At 48.2% G+C, this 12,240-nt stretch overlaps 1 protein-coding gene across 3 annotated transcripts in view; it reads left to right on the top strand.

Annotated features, from left to right (window-relative positions):
• The window catches only part of TBC1D1 (TBC1 domain family member 1), a 220,231-nt gene continuing 210,962 nt past the window's right edge, over positions 2,972 to 12,240 (top strand). The window contains exon 1 of one of the 3 annotated variants that reach the window (XM_021101100.1): positions 2,972 to 3,561. The gene's annotated coding sequence lies outside the window, so the exon portion shown is untranslated. The remainder of the gene's footprint in view (positions 3,562 to 12,240) is intronic. The other 2 variants (XM_021101102.1, XM_021101101.1) reach the window with 2 other exon arrangements.

Consider the following 12,240-nt stretch of genomic DNA (forward strand, 5'->3'; position numbering starts at 1 on the left):
GGACATGGAGGCAGCCATGGTTACTGATGTCTTTCTGTCCAGGGTTTTTACCCAGCCAAGGGGTCAGGAGTCATAACTGATGGCAGCCAAATGCCCCGTGTGGGTTAGATCTTCACACTCCTTGTGCTCCTGGGTTGCAGGGGAGAATCAGGGACTGGAAGCGAAGTCACACAGTGTTTGGCCCCATTCCCTATTAGTTTTCTAACTGGTGACTTAAAGAACTGCCAACAGAACAACTTCCTGGGCACCAGAGAGCTCTCTGATGCCATCTCTAAGGTGTACCGCCCAGCTGGGAGTCATGTCTCTGCAGGACAAGGGGAAGGAGCCACTTCCGTCCTAGAGCAATGGCACTTGCAGGTAAGAGCTGGGCAGTCGCTCTCACTTTCTCACTCTGCACTGGGACAACTTGGAAGTCCTCTTACTGTTCAACAGTCTTTATCCTGCCATCCCAAGAACGCCATCAGTCCCAAATTCCCCTTCATTATTTCTTCCAGAGCTGCTTGAAACGAGTGCAAATGAGGTCCTTGGCGGGACCCCTATTCTCTGAACTAATGCTGTATGGCAAAAAAAATTGAAAATCGGAGTTCCCATCGTGGCTCAGTGGTTAACGAATCCGACTAGGAACCATGAGGTTGGAGGTTCGATCCCTGGCCTTGCTCAGTGGGTTAAGGATCCGGTGTTGCCGTGAGCTGTGGTGTAGGTTGCAGACGCCGCTCGGATCCTGCGTTGCTGTGGCTCTGGCATAGGCTGGCAGCTACAGCTCTGATTTGACCCCTAGCCTAGGAACCTCCATATGCCGTGGGAGTGGCCCAAGAAAATGGCAAAAAGACAAAAAAAAAAAAAAAAAAAGAAAAGAAAAGAAAAGAAAATCCTTATTACATATTATAAAGGCAGTCTTATTTCCGGGAAGCTGAAAGCATCATAAAATCCCTCATTGTTAGTCCTAGGGTGCTAACTGACCCTGGAAACTGGACAAGTGATGCAGAAATCGCTACTTCTCACAAGGTCATGACCCTTCCCTAACTCAGGTTACAGGGTCAGGGAAATGGTCATTTGTCATTAAATGGTAAATCTCTGAGCTACAACCTGTTAGATTTCAGCAGTGGGGTGGGAGGAGGGAATACTAATAGAGACATGGGGCCTGGGTTTGCCTCCCCGCCCCCCCTTTCCTACCTTTTGACCTGATTCACACCCCATCTGGCTGCCTATGGGTACCTAAGCTTTCCTGTATTCTGGGGCTGGGGCTGTGGGTGCAGTGGGGGTGGGAGGGGTTAATAAGGAAAAGCAAAGGGGGTGGAGGGCAGGATAGATGGGAGTTCTGGCCAGGATGTTCTGTGTGCAACATCCAGCCTTGACCTGACCGGGGTTATTCGACCAACCATCATCTAGCCGGTCATGTATGAAAGGCAGTTTGGGGATGTCCGGCCCTATCTTGACCTCCCAGTGCTGCAAAGGCAAGTGTGTTCAGCGTGCTGCTGCAGAGATGGAAAGAGAACCATGCGAGTGAGCTGGGGACGGAGATGTGAAATAATTACGGTGTGATCCAAGAGGTAACAACATGGTTTCACTGGCTGACCTGGTCTTATAACCCAATGAAGAACGCTTTCCATAACCCAATAAACATGTTAAACATTAGCGTATTTGTCTGTATATGCTCCCCACCTCTTTTTTTAAGAAGATTGAGGCTAAGTACTCAAACATCTGTGTTCTAACAAAAAACGAGCCACACTCTGGCCAGAGAAAAAGTGTGTTAAAAGGGGCTTTGGATCTAGGTCCCAGAACCTACTGGTTCCATGGCCTCCAAGAGGCATAACCTCTTAGTTTCCTCACTAGTCAAGTGGATTCAGTCATTTCTGCCCTGCAGAGTTTTTGTGAGGATTAGAGACAATATGTGCAAAATACCTGCCACAATGCCCGCATTAGACTAGCCCCTCAACGTGTAATAGCTGCTAATGGTATATGAGGTTTAAATCATAAAACATGTGCGTTCCGCTTAAATATAACTCCCCTGGATAAGAGCATTCAGAGAAACAGGATAAGGGACCTGTCCACCTCCTCCTTCTTCCTGTGCGCCCCTCTCTACTCACCCTTCTCTGGAGTTGGTGCTAAGGCCCTCACTTTCCTCAGGCCCCTCTCTCTACCCCCGCGAGTGAAACTGCTCAGACTTTACCCGGCCATGGATTTGGGGTATGGGGGGGTTCCCACACATTGCCTTCTAATCCTAGGAGCATGCCTTTCTCAGACGCCTGCCATCTCTCTGGAGTCTCTCCTTACACTCCGTAAGGCCGCCGGAAACTTCCCCAAACTTGACTCAAGGGCAGGCATACCGAGGGTGTGTGTGTGTTTGCGTGAGTGTGTGTGTGTCTAGGGAGGGGAGAGAGAAGAGCGAGGGAGGGAGGGAGAGAGAGATCGCAGGGAGGGAAGGAGAGAGAGATCGCAGGGAGAGAAAAGCGGCCAATCTAGCCCCTGCGTCACTCCCGCAGTTGTTTGGAAATGGGGTTTACTGGTGTTTAACAGGGGAGGACACAAGCCTTCGCCGTCTCCCTGAGTCCCTGATTTTCCAGCCTTGCCTGCCAGCGCCCCATAGGATGCCCGTGCCCCCAATTCACTCCCTGCCATTATCAACCCTAGGACAGGAAGAAGGGGTGACAGGGGGGAGAGCCAGGTGGCTTGGTCTCTTTGCTGTGTTCTGTGCAGTTTTCACTCGGTCGGTTTCAGAAAGAGAGGCGAGCGTAAGATGAATCCAGGCTACGGCGGGGGAGCGAAGAGCGGGCTGGCAGTGCCACCTGCTGAGAGCCCCACAGGCCGAGAGAGCGGCGGGCACCGCCACCTGCTATAAATAGGCCGCCGAGGACAGGGTGTGCGACCGTACATCCCGCCGCGAGGGCCTTAATCACGCGCGGGGCCCCGCGTCCTTGGAGACCCAGGCGTTGGGCAGGCCAAGGCCCTGCGCTGGGGCTGGGTAAGGCGGTACCCCGGATACCCTCCCCTCGGCCAGGGCTGGAGGCCTGGGGTCGGGGCAGGTCGAGGATGGACGGCTGGGGAGCGGAGAGACGGGGAGGGGAGGGAGGGCGCGGAGGACCCGCACTGCAGCAGCTGTTGCCCGCGTGAGACTCGCCTGTCCCGGCCATGCTGCTCAGGCAGAGTCACAAGACGCAGTGGGGAGGGAGGGGGCATCGCGTCCCCTTCTTAGGTCCCCGGGGACCGAGTTGGGAGATCCCGGGCTCTGCCCTCCCCTCGCCTCCCCCGCCTCCCCGCGCTCGCCCAGCCGGGAGGAGGAAACGCGAGCCGCGCGCAGACACCTCCTCCTCCGCCGCCGCCGCCGCCGCCGCTGCCGCCGGCGTCCCCGCGCCTCTGTGCCTGTTGCTGCAGCCGCCGCGGGACCAGCAGTGTCCTCAGAGGACAGGAAAAGAAGCGGGAGCCCTCCCTGCCCCCCGCGGCGGGAAGAGCGCCGCCCGCCGAGCACGATGCGCGCCCCGCCCGCTCAGGCCGTCCCCGGGCGGACCCCGAGCACCTGCGCGCCCCGGCCCAGCCCCGGGCTCTAAGCGCGCCACCTCCCAGGTAAGCGTTTTCTGGGGCCTCGCCCACGCCACCCCGTCGCCTCTTCCCCGGGCATCCCCGCCACCCCTCACCCCCAGCAGGCCCCTGCGCTCTGGGGCCCGCGGGAAAGCGGGAAGCCGACAGACCGGGGGCGTTTCTGCTGTCGTTGCCGCGCGGGGGGCTCTCGGGGAAGGAAGTTCATTACCACCTCGTTGTCCCCTACTTGGACGAAAGCGAAACCTACAAGTTCCGAAGGACCTAGGGGCTCCGAGCTGCACCCTCCTCCTGCCCCGCCCTCCACTCCTGCTCGCTGTCCTCGCATCTCCCCCATCCCCCTGCGTCAAATATCCGTAGGGCTAGAGTGTTTGTAAGGCCACCAGACGAAGGGGAGGGCTGTCAGAGTGACCCCAGGCCGCCCTTTGAAAGTTCAGGGTACTTAGCAGTAGCAACTTTGGCAGCTCCACCCGTGCGCACATTTCTTTCTATGGGCACATCCTGTACCAGTCATTTTGAAACCCTGCTTAATTGTTTCTAGCAGCTTCCTGATCAGCCTGTGATTATGAGACCCCCTCAAACTTCGCCGCTCGTCGTTGTTGTTAGGTGTGGGGGTGTGTGTGTTTTTAAAAGAGATGTCATTTTCTTTGAAATCCACCTAGAGGCGGCTTTACGTGCGGTGATTTCATTTACGATAGATTATTCTGTGGAAGTTACTTAAAAAGGAAATTGAAAGTGATGATCATTCCTCCCACCAAACAGTTTAATTTTCAGAGTGCCCTACTTTAATGAATGGGTATTCACTTCGCAGATCTCTCATTCCTCCTCTTAGAGCATTGGATGATTTCATTTATCGATGTTATCAGACTTTGAAAGAGCATTTTACTAGGACCTGGTTTAAATGAGTCACACCCAGGAAACTCAGCTCTCTCTCCAAGACCAGACTTCTAAACTTTTTTGATCTGAACATGAGCTGAACTGCAGAGGCCCTGATTTAAAAACTTCTTCTCTGGGAAAGCAGAAATTCATTCTCTTCCTCGGATTTGAGCTGGATGGAAGGGAGTTGAAGGATGGCCACCTCTGGGTTTTGTCGTGTTTGGGGAGCTGCTGGGGGGGCGGGGCGGGGGGGGGCTGGGATGAAGAAGGAACTGGGAGCTATTCTAAGACGCTGGGAAGCCACCTGGAAGAACAATTCTCCATGTTTCTTTTTTTTTAAATTACTCAATGAATTTTATTACATTTATGGGTGTACAGCAGTCATCACAACCAAATTTTATAGTATTTCCATCCCAAACACCAAGCCCATCCTCCCACCCCCCAACCTATCTCATTTGGAAACCGTAAGTTTTTCAAAGTCTGTGAGTCAGTATCTGCTCCGCAAAGAAGTTCATTGTGTCCTTTTTTTAGATTCCACATGTAAGTGATAGCATTCATATTTCTGAACACTTGTTCCATCACCGTCTTGGTTAGGGATGCCCGAGGCAGGTGAGTTCTATGCCTTTTCCAAGAGTTGAGATGACCTTTCTTGGGGATGAGGTTTGCCTTCTGCTCAGCGCCTTCCTGGGAACCTTGAAGACTGTCTTAAGGAGTAAGGACGTGGCATGAAAAAGTCTGCACAAAATAGGATTGGCTGCTTTTGTAGACAGGTGTTTTACAGCTGTTTGAAGTGGAAAGCTATCATAGTCTTGAATCTGCCTCTTTCTCCCCCCCCCACCAAATTACAAGGAAATAAGACCATAAAAAGTGCTTGCTCTCCAGATTTCTCTGTTAAATACCTATTGACAAAACATGAGCTCCTGGATAGTGGGCACAGCTGTGGATTAAAAGGCACCATGTGAAATGTTTAAGGGACATTTTCTGAAGTGCACACAGTGGCGTATCCTGAGACTATCAACTGAGTGCAAGGAGATATAAAAGGGACTGAATGTGGCTCAGCGCTGTAAATGAAATCATCAGGAGATAGTTAAAATAAATGCCTTTATGCGGATTTGTCCAGCTACTTGCAAACCAGTAAAATAGAGGAGAAATTCATCGGCGTGGTTATAAATCATTAGCATCAAAGTAAAATTTTGCAGAAGGAATCCTCTGCTCCGACTGCCATTATCTTTCCTCCAAGAGCTCTGGAGATTTCTCCTTTCTCTCTAGTAACATTTCTGGTTGGATGCAGCCATGTCAGCGGTGACCTTTTATCTCATATGGCAGGGTTTGTCATGGTACCAGACGGTTTGAGGAAGAAAAGGGCAACTCTGAAGAAATGATTCAGCGCGCACCGCCTCCGGAATTATCCAGCTGTTGACAATCTCTGTGGCCCACTTTCCTCAGAGGCAGCCTGTACCAGAAGGGCTTCAGCAGCAATCAGATGTGCCCCTGTGCATGGCCAGGTGTGGGTGGGCAGCCCCTTTCTGGCCTAGCTCTTCTAGCAGCTTCTAGGATGTCGCAGATGACAGGTGCCTTTGCTGACTTTTATCTTCATTTCTTTCTTTCCAACCCCACCTTCCAAGAAAAATATTTTTAAATCAGATTCTTCACAATAAACACGACGTTCTCCATTTCCAAGGTTTCTGACATTTTTCACACCAAGATTTCCTTCCATCTGATGGGTTCTTAGATTTAAGGGCAGTGTGTCCCTTTTCAGGTTTCTGATGTTTGGACAAAGATTTGTCGTATTTGGGCCATATGAAATATTCTTGCCACTTAGGTTTCAGGGAAGCTGTGCAGAATGCACAGGAGATACGTTTTAGCACCAGCAAAGATGCAGTTCATTTTGAGTGTGCCTGGTCCCTTTGAGATAAGCAGCAGCTATGTTTTCTCTTGAAAGACAATGTACCCATTTAACAACACATTGTATAATATTAGTGAATCTAAACTTCCACAGAGGATAAGCACTTATGCTTTGTTGTCAGACTTAATGAGTTTATACACTTAAAGTCCTTAGAATAGAGCTAGAATAGAGCGTGAGATATAGTAAGCACTAGATACATATTACTTACTGCTATTATTATATGTATTCCTTTTATATTTTTAGCATATAACTTTGACATTAGATTTGAATTACTGATGCAAAATTTAGGTAGAGGAGTCTCACTGTGGCACAGTGAGTTAAAAACCTGACTCCATTAGGATGGAGGTTTGATCCCTGGCCTCATTCAGTGAGTTAAGAATCCATTGTTCCTGCAAGCCGCGTCGTAGGTCTCAGATGTGGCTTGGATTCAGGGTTGCAGTGACTGTGGTGTAGGCCGGCAGCAGCAGCTCCAATTGGATCCCTAGTCTGGGAACTTCCATATGCTGTGGGTGCAGCCCTAAAAAGAAAAAAAAAAAAATAGGTAGAAAAACAATCCACCTCATCCATTAGAATGATATTTTAGTGTTAATTGCCATTTGCAGATATTGTCCTATTGCAAGTAACAGAAATTTGGGCACCAGACAGGTCTGGATTCAGATTCTACCTTCACCATTTACTCATTAGAGGACCCTTAAGTAAAATGGGGGTGGTTAAGAAACACTCTTGCCAGAGTTGTAAGAACACTGAAGGTCATGTATGTAATGAGCAAGAAGTAGCCAGTCAGTAGATTTCCCTCTAACAAAGTGATTAAGAGCAAACACACGCTGGAGTGATAGGACGTGGGTTCAAATCCAGCTTCTGCCACTTGCTGCTGGTATGACCTTGGGCAGATGATCTCACCTGTGTCACCAACTTCCTTCCAGTCTCTCATCTTTATTATTTTTTTTAATGTGCATTTTTATTTCTGACTGTCCTCTTTGCTGACTTTTTTTTTTTTTTGGCCATGCCTATGGCATGGGAAAGTTTCTGGGCTAGGGTTCGAACCTGCTCCACAGCAGTGATCCAAGCCACAACAATGAAAATGTTGGATCCTTAACCGATTGGCCACCAGGGAACTCCAGATCTCTCATCTTTAAATTAGAGTTGATAATGATAATTATAGTCTATAATAGTCTTTATTTGGATATGATAATAATGGTCCTTACTGGCAAGGCTTGTTGTGAGAGCTGCACCTGTTAACAGACACACAGTAAGTATTATTCTGTGTTAACAGTTAATATCACTACTTTTAGGAGTTCCCACTGTGGCTCAGCAGTAACAAACCTGACCAGTATCCATGAGGATGCAGGTTCGATCCCTGGCCTTGCTCAGTGGGTTAAGGAAGCGGTACTGTCATGAGCTGTGGTGTAGGTCACAGACACGGCTCAGATCTGGCATTGCTGTAGCTTTGGTGTAGGCCAGTAACTACAGCTCCAGTTCAACTCCTAGCCTGGGAACTTCCGTATGCTATAAGCGTGGCTCTAAAAAGCAAAACAAAAAAAACCCGAAAAACCAAAAAAACTCCACTACTTTTAAGAGAATAACTTAAAGCAGCTATGGGGGAGGCCAACTAAGACCCCCACTCTGCTATCCTGTGCAGGATGGTGGAAGAAAATCCAATCCAATCCAGAAGGGACAGTGGGGAGTTCCCGTTGTGGCTCAGTGGAAACGAATCTGACTAGTATCCATGAGGACACAGGTTCAACCCCTGGCCTTGCTCAGTGGGATAAGGAGCTGGCGTTGCTGTGAGCTGTGGTATAGGTTGCAGACACAGCTCGGATCTGGCATTGTTGTGGCTGTGGTGTAGGCCAGCAGCTGTAGCTCCGATTCAACCCCTAGCCTGGGAACCTCCATATGCCACAGGTGTGGCCCTAAAAAGACAAACAAAAACAAACAGACAAACAGAAGTGACAGTGGCATTCTAAAGGATTAGGCTTGAATTAGCCCTGATGTATGTAAGAAGGAAATCATTCTCTGTGTATCAAATTAGAGAGGCACACTGGGTCCTGGAGCATCCTTGATGATGAAAAGGCTGGAACTGCTGCCTCCAGGAGCTCCACGTGATGGTGAACTAGCCGACTGCTCCAAAGATCTTTGGGACCTGTGGACGATGCTGGGAGAGCGCACACTACTCTGATTGGCTGCGATTCTCTGCAGGAAGTGGACAGACAGTGGAGCCAAGCCAGCAATCTCACTATAGGAGATTAGAGTTTCAGGTGGCAGGACAATCCTGCTCAGCCGCATGCCTGCTCTATCTGGGGTAAAGAGTAGAAAAATTAAGCCATTAATTCTCAAGGGGAAACGAGTGGCCACCCGGGGGGGTTCTCTGCCTATCTTGCAGGTCCCTGACTGCTAATCAGTACTAACTAGTTCCTCACCTGGCCTGGAGCTAGAAGCTTCCAACAACCCTCCCTTCATCCTTCTTTCTCTCCCTCCGCCCCTCCCGCCAGTATTCTGAGGAGGTGCCAGCTGAACCTGCAGGAGTGTGCAGGAGCCGGGCATGGGTAGCTACTGCAAAGTCCCCATCCTGCTCCCTGTGGTTTGCTGGGAGGCAGTGGAAGGGGGCTGGGACGAGAGGGGATTCCCAGTGGCAGCCAGCTAACTCCCACCATCGCCTCTCTCACTTCCTGATCCATAAACCCCATCCTTTCTTCATGTGTCTCTCCCACATGTATATTCTTGAAGGGAAGATGAGAGCAGCTTTCTGTCCCCACCCGCGGTCGGGGACATTTGGTATTATACATTATGAAAATGAGATTCACCAGATTTTAGAGACAGAAGAAAACTTGGGGATGATCTCGTTTCATTTTTTTATAATAATAAACTGGAGATTTGGAGAAGTAACTTGTTTTCTCAGCACCACACTGGAAAGTGTTTTGGTAAGAAAGCTGAGGTTCCTCACGACACTTGGATGGGAGTCAGGGGCTTGGATTGTCCTAATTCTGTCACCAAACTTGGACAAACCGTTTTGCTTCTCCACTTGCCTCATTTCATATATGAGGGAGATTGCTGAGTGGCTTGAAAGGCCCTTTCTAGCTTTCATATTTTGTGATGCAAAGTGCATGCTTCCAGAGATAGCTAGCATAGCCGGACTCCCTCACAAAGTTATTGGAACTGTTTTAATAAAAGAATATCTTTGTGTTTGGGGTCCTACCGTGTTTATGGGCTGTGGAAGGTAGGAGCTGTGAGGAATACAGACGGTTTCTGTGAGGGATAGGGCTGGGCCACAGATGGCTCTGCTATTGAGAATAGGACTAGATGCACACCGGTCGGATCAGGGTATAGCTTACTGCAGTCTGAGGCACAAGAGGTATCCTGGAATAGGTGGTTCTACCTGGGCTTAAAGGATGGTGACAGATTGCAGGCAAATGACGTGGACTGAGATAGCTTAAAAAATAATCTAGGGTTTGTTAGTATTATGTGACTGGGTCTTCCACCCCTCGAACTTTTTATTGAACAGTAATGGAAATAGTTACTCGCCTAGTCTGAGGTACCATGACTCTGAATTGCTTATGAATAATTATGACTCCGTCTGAAGTATAACTTATGATTTGATAGTTTATTAAGAGGGTTCAAGTCCAGAATCCTTTTTACAGAGAAACCAAGATGTGTCCTAGCTGGCTGAAAAGTGAAAACTTGAGGCATTCAAGTAGTTTGTCAGGGAAATGGAGAATGAATTTGATGACTTATTATTTACCAAATGGTTGAAATGACTAAATTTTGTAGTTTTTTTTTGTACTGCATATATATTTCCTTACAAGACAATTGAAAGTAATTCTGCTGCACTTGTTGCCACTATATTAGTAACTGCCTCGTCTACACTAATTGGTAGATCTTGAGTCTGTTCTTTGTAATAATTCTAGTACTTCTTTAGACATGTCTTGGGATTAGCAGCTGTCAACAGTTAGAACTTGAAATAGATTCAGTTACAGGAGTGGAAGTCGAGCTAGACATTTAATGCCACTTTCACCTGTAGGTGAGAGAAAGAAAAAAGGAGAGAGAGAGAGCCATTATTTATGGGATTATACGACCGTCAGGTCTGTTTTCATCATCAGAGGCTGTACTTTAAAGGAAAAGAGGGAATATACCTTCATGAGCACTCAAAGTATGGGTTTATTTCTGAACTTCTGAACATTTTAAATAAAAAATTAGCTCTTAACTGTGTTCAAATTATAAAAATTCACTCTTAGCACATGTGTATTTATCATCTAGAAAAACAGAATAAAAACGTAGTTCTAGGGAGTTACCATCGTAGCTCAGTGGAAACGAATTTGACTAGTATCCATGAGGATGCAGGTTCAATCCCTGGCCTTGCTTGGGGGTTAAGGATCTGGCATTTCTGTGAGCCATGGTGTAGGTCACAGATGCGGCTTGGATCCCGCGTTGCTGTGGCTGTGGTGTAGGCTGGTGGCTACAGCTCCGATTTGACCCCTAGCCTGGGAACCTCCATATGCCATGGGTGTGGCCTTAAAAAGAAAAAAAAAAATTCTAGTGCAGAAAGTTTTGGAATTTGAATATTGGTTTTAGAAACCTTAAACCTTGTTTAAGTTTCAGAAGCTTACAGACTTGTGGAGGGGCACCTATTCAAACTCTTAAAATAAACATGATGATTTGGTACCAAGCGCAGCAGACGTGGTGATGGATGCCCTAAACCACCTTGGAGGAAAGAAGTGATAGTTGCTTGAACAAGGACTTGCAGATGAGTTGGAATTAGGTTCAAGGACAAGGGTGGCATCATTGGGAGTTTCTCCTTAGGTCTTTCATGATTCTACATATTTTATGAGCAGAGATATTTGATTCCCTTTGTTCTGGACTAACTCTTCATTTTTTTTGTCGCTGTTGTTAAGTAGCAAACACCCACAGAAGATAGAAATAGTGTCTCTCCCTGTGAAGAGCAGACATACTCAAACCCCAATATGAAATATTCAGGCTCCCCAAACTCAGGTGTCTCTGCTGTAACCCACTGTGGATACAGGTGTCACCTGGCCTGTGGGAATTTGGGGTTAGGGAACCAGCGCAAATGCTGGCTCTGTGGCCATTGCTCTGAGTATTAAATTGTCCTTTGTCTCTGACCTGGGAGTCTCATGTCATCTCCCAGGAGGCTAACTTGTGACAGGCTGACTTTTAGCTTGCAAGTAGGGTAAACTCTCAGCTCTTTACAGTTTGCTACAGGCATTATGTTCTTGAAAGACAGGAACAGCATGTGCTGTGACCCAGAGGCATGAGAAATGACGTCTCATGTGGGGAACCGTACCTAGTTACCTATCTTCAGAGCTAGGTGGTGCACGAAGGAGGGCATTTTAGGGGAGAATATGAAGTTGGAGACATAGACAGGACCAGAATCTGAAGCGATCCTATATGCCATGTAAAAGAGTTTAGATTTTATGGGGGTTGTTATTAAGGAATCTTAGCAGAGGAGTGACGTGATCAATTCGGTGTTTTGGTTGAATTACTCCAGGAAATATGTGAAGGATGGACTGAGGTTGGGGGCACCATTTCTCCGGTTGAGGAAGGATAAGATGTATTTATTTTTTCTTTTTAGGACTGCACCTGTGGCATATGGACGTTCCCAGGCTAGTAGCTGAATTGGAGCTGCATCTGCTGGCCTATGCCACAGCCACAGCCACATGGGATCTGAGCTACAGCGGCAACCTATGATGCAGCTTGTAGCAATGCTTGATCCTTAACCCACTGAGTGAGGTCAGGGATTGGACCCAAATCCTCATGGATACTTTTTGGGTTCTTAACCCACTGAGCCACAGTGGGAACTCCTGATAAGATATATTTAGATGTAAAGTCAGTTTAGAAGTAGGGCTAAGGGAGTTCCTGCCGTGGCTCAGTGGTTAACGAATCCGACTAGGAACCATGAGGTTGAGGGTTCGATC

The sequence above is a fragment of the Sus scrofa genome, chromosome 8, assembly GCF_000003025.6.
Source record: "Sus scrofa isolate TJ Tabasco breed Duroc chromosome 8, Sscrofa11.1, whole genome shotgun sequence".
Classification (NCBI taxonomy): domain Eukaryota; kingdom Metazoa; phylum Chordata; class Mammalia; order Artiodactyla; family Suidae; genus Sus; species Sus scrofa.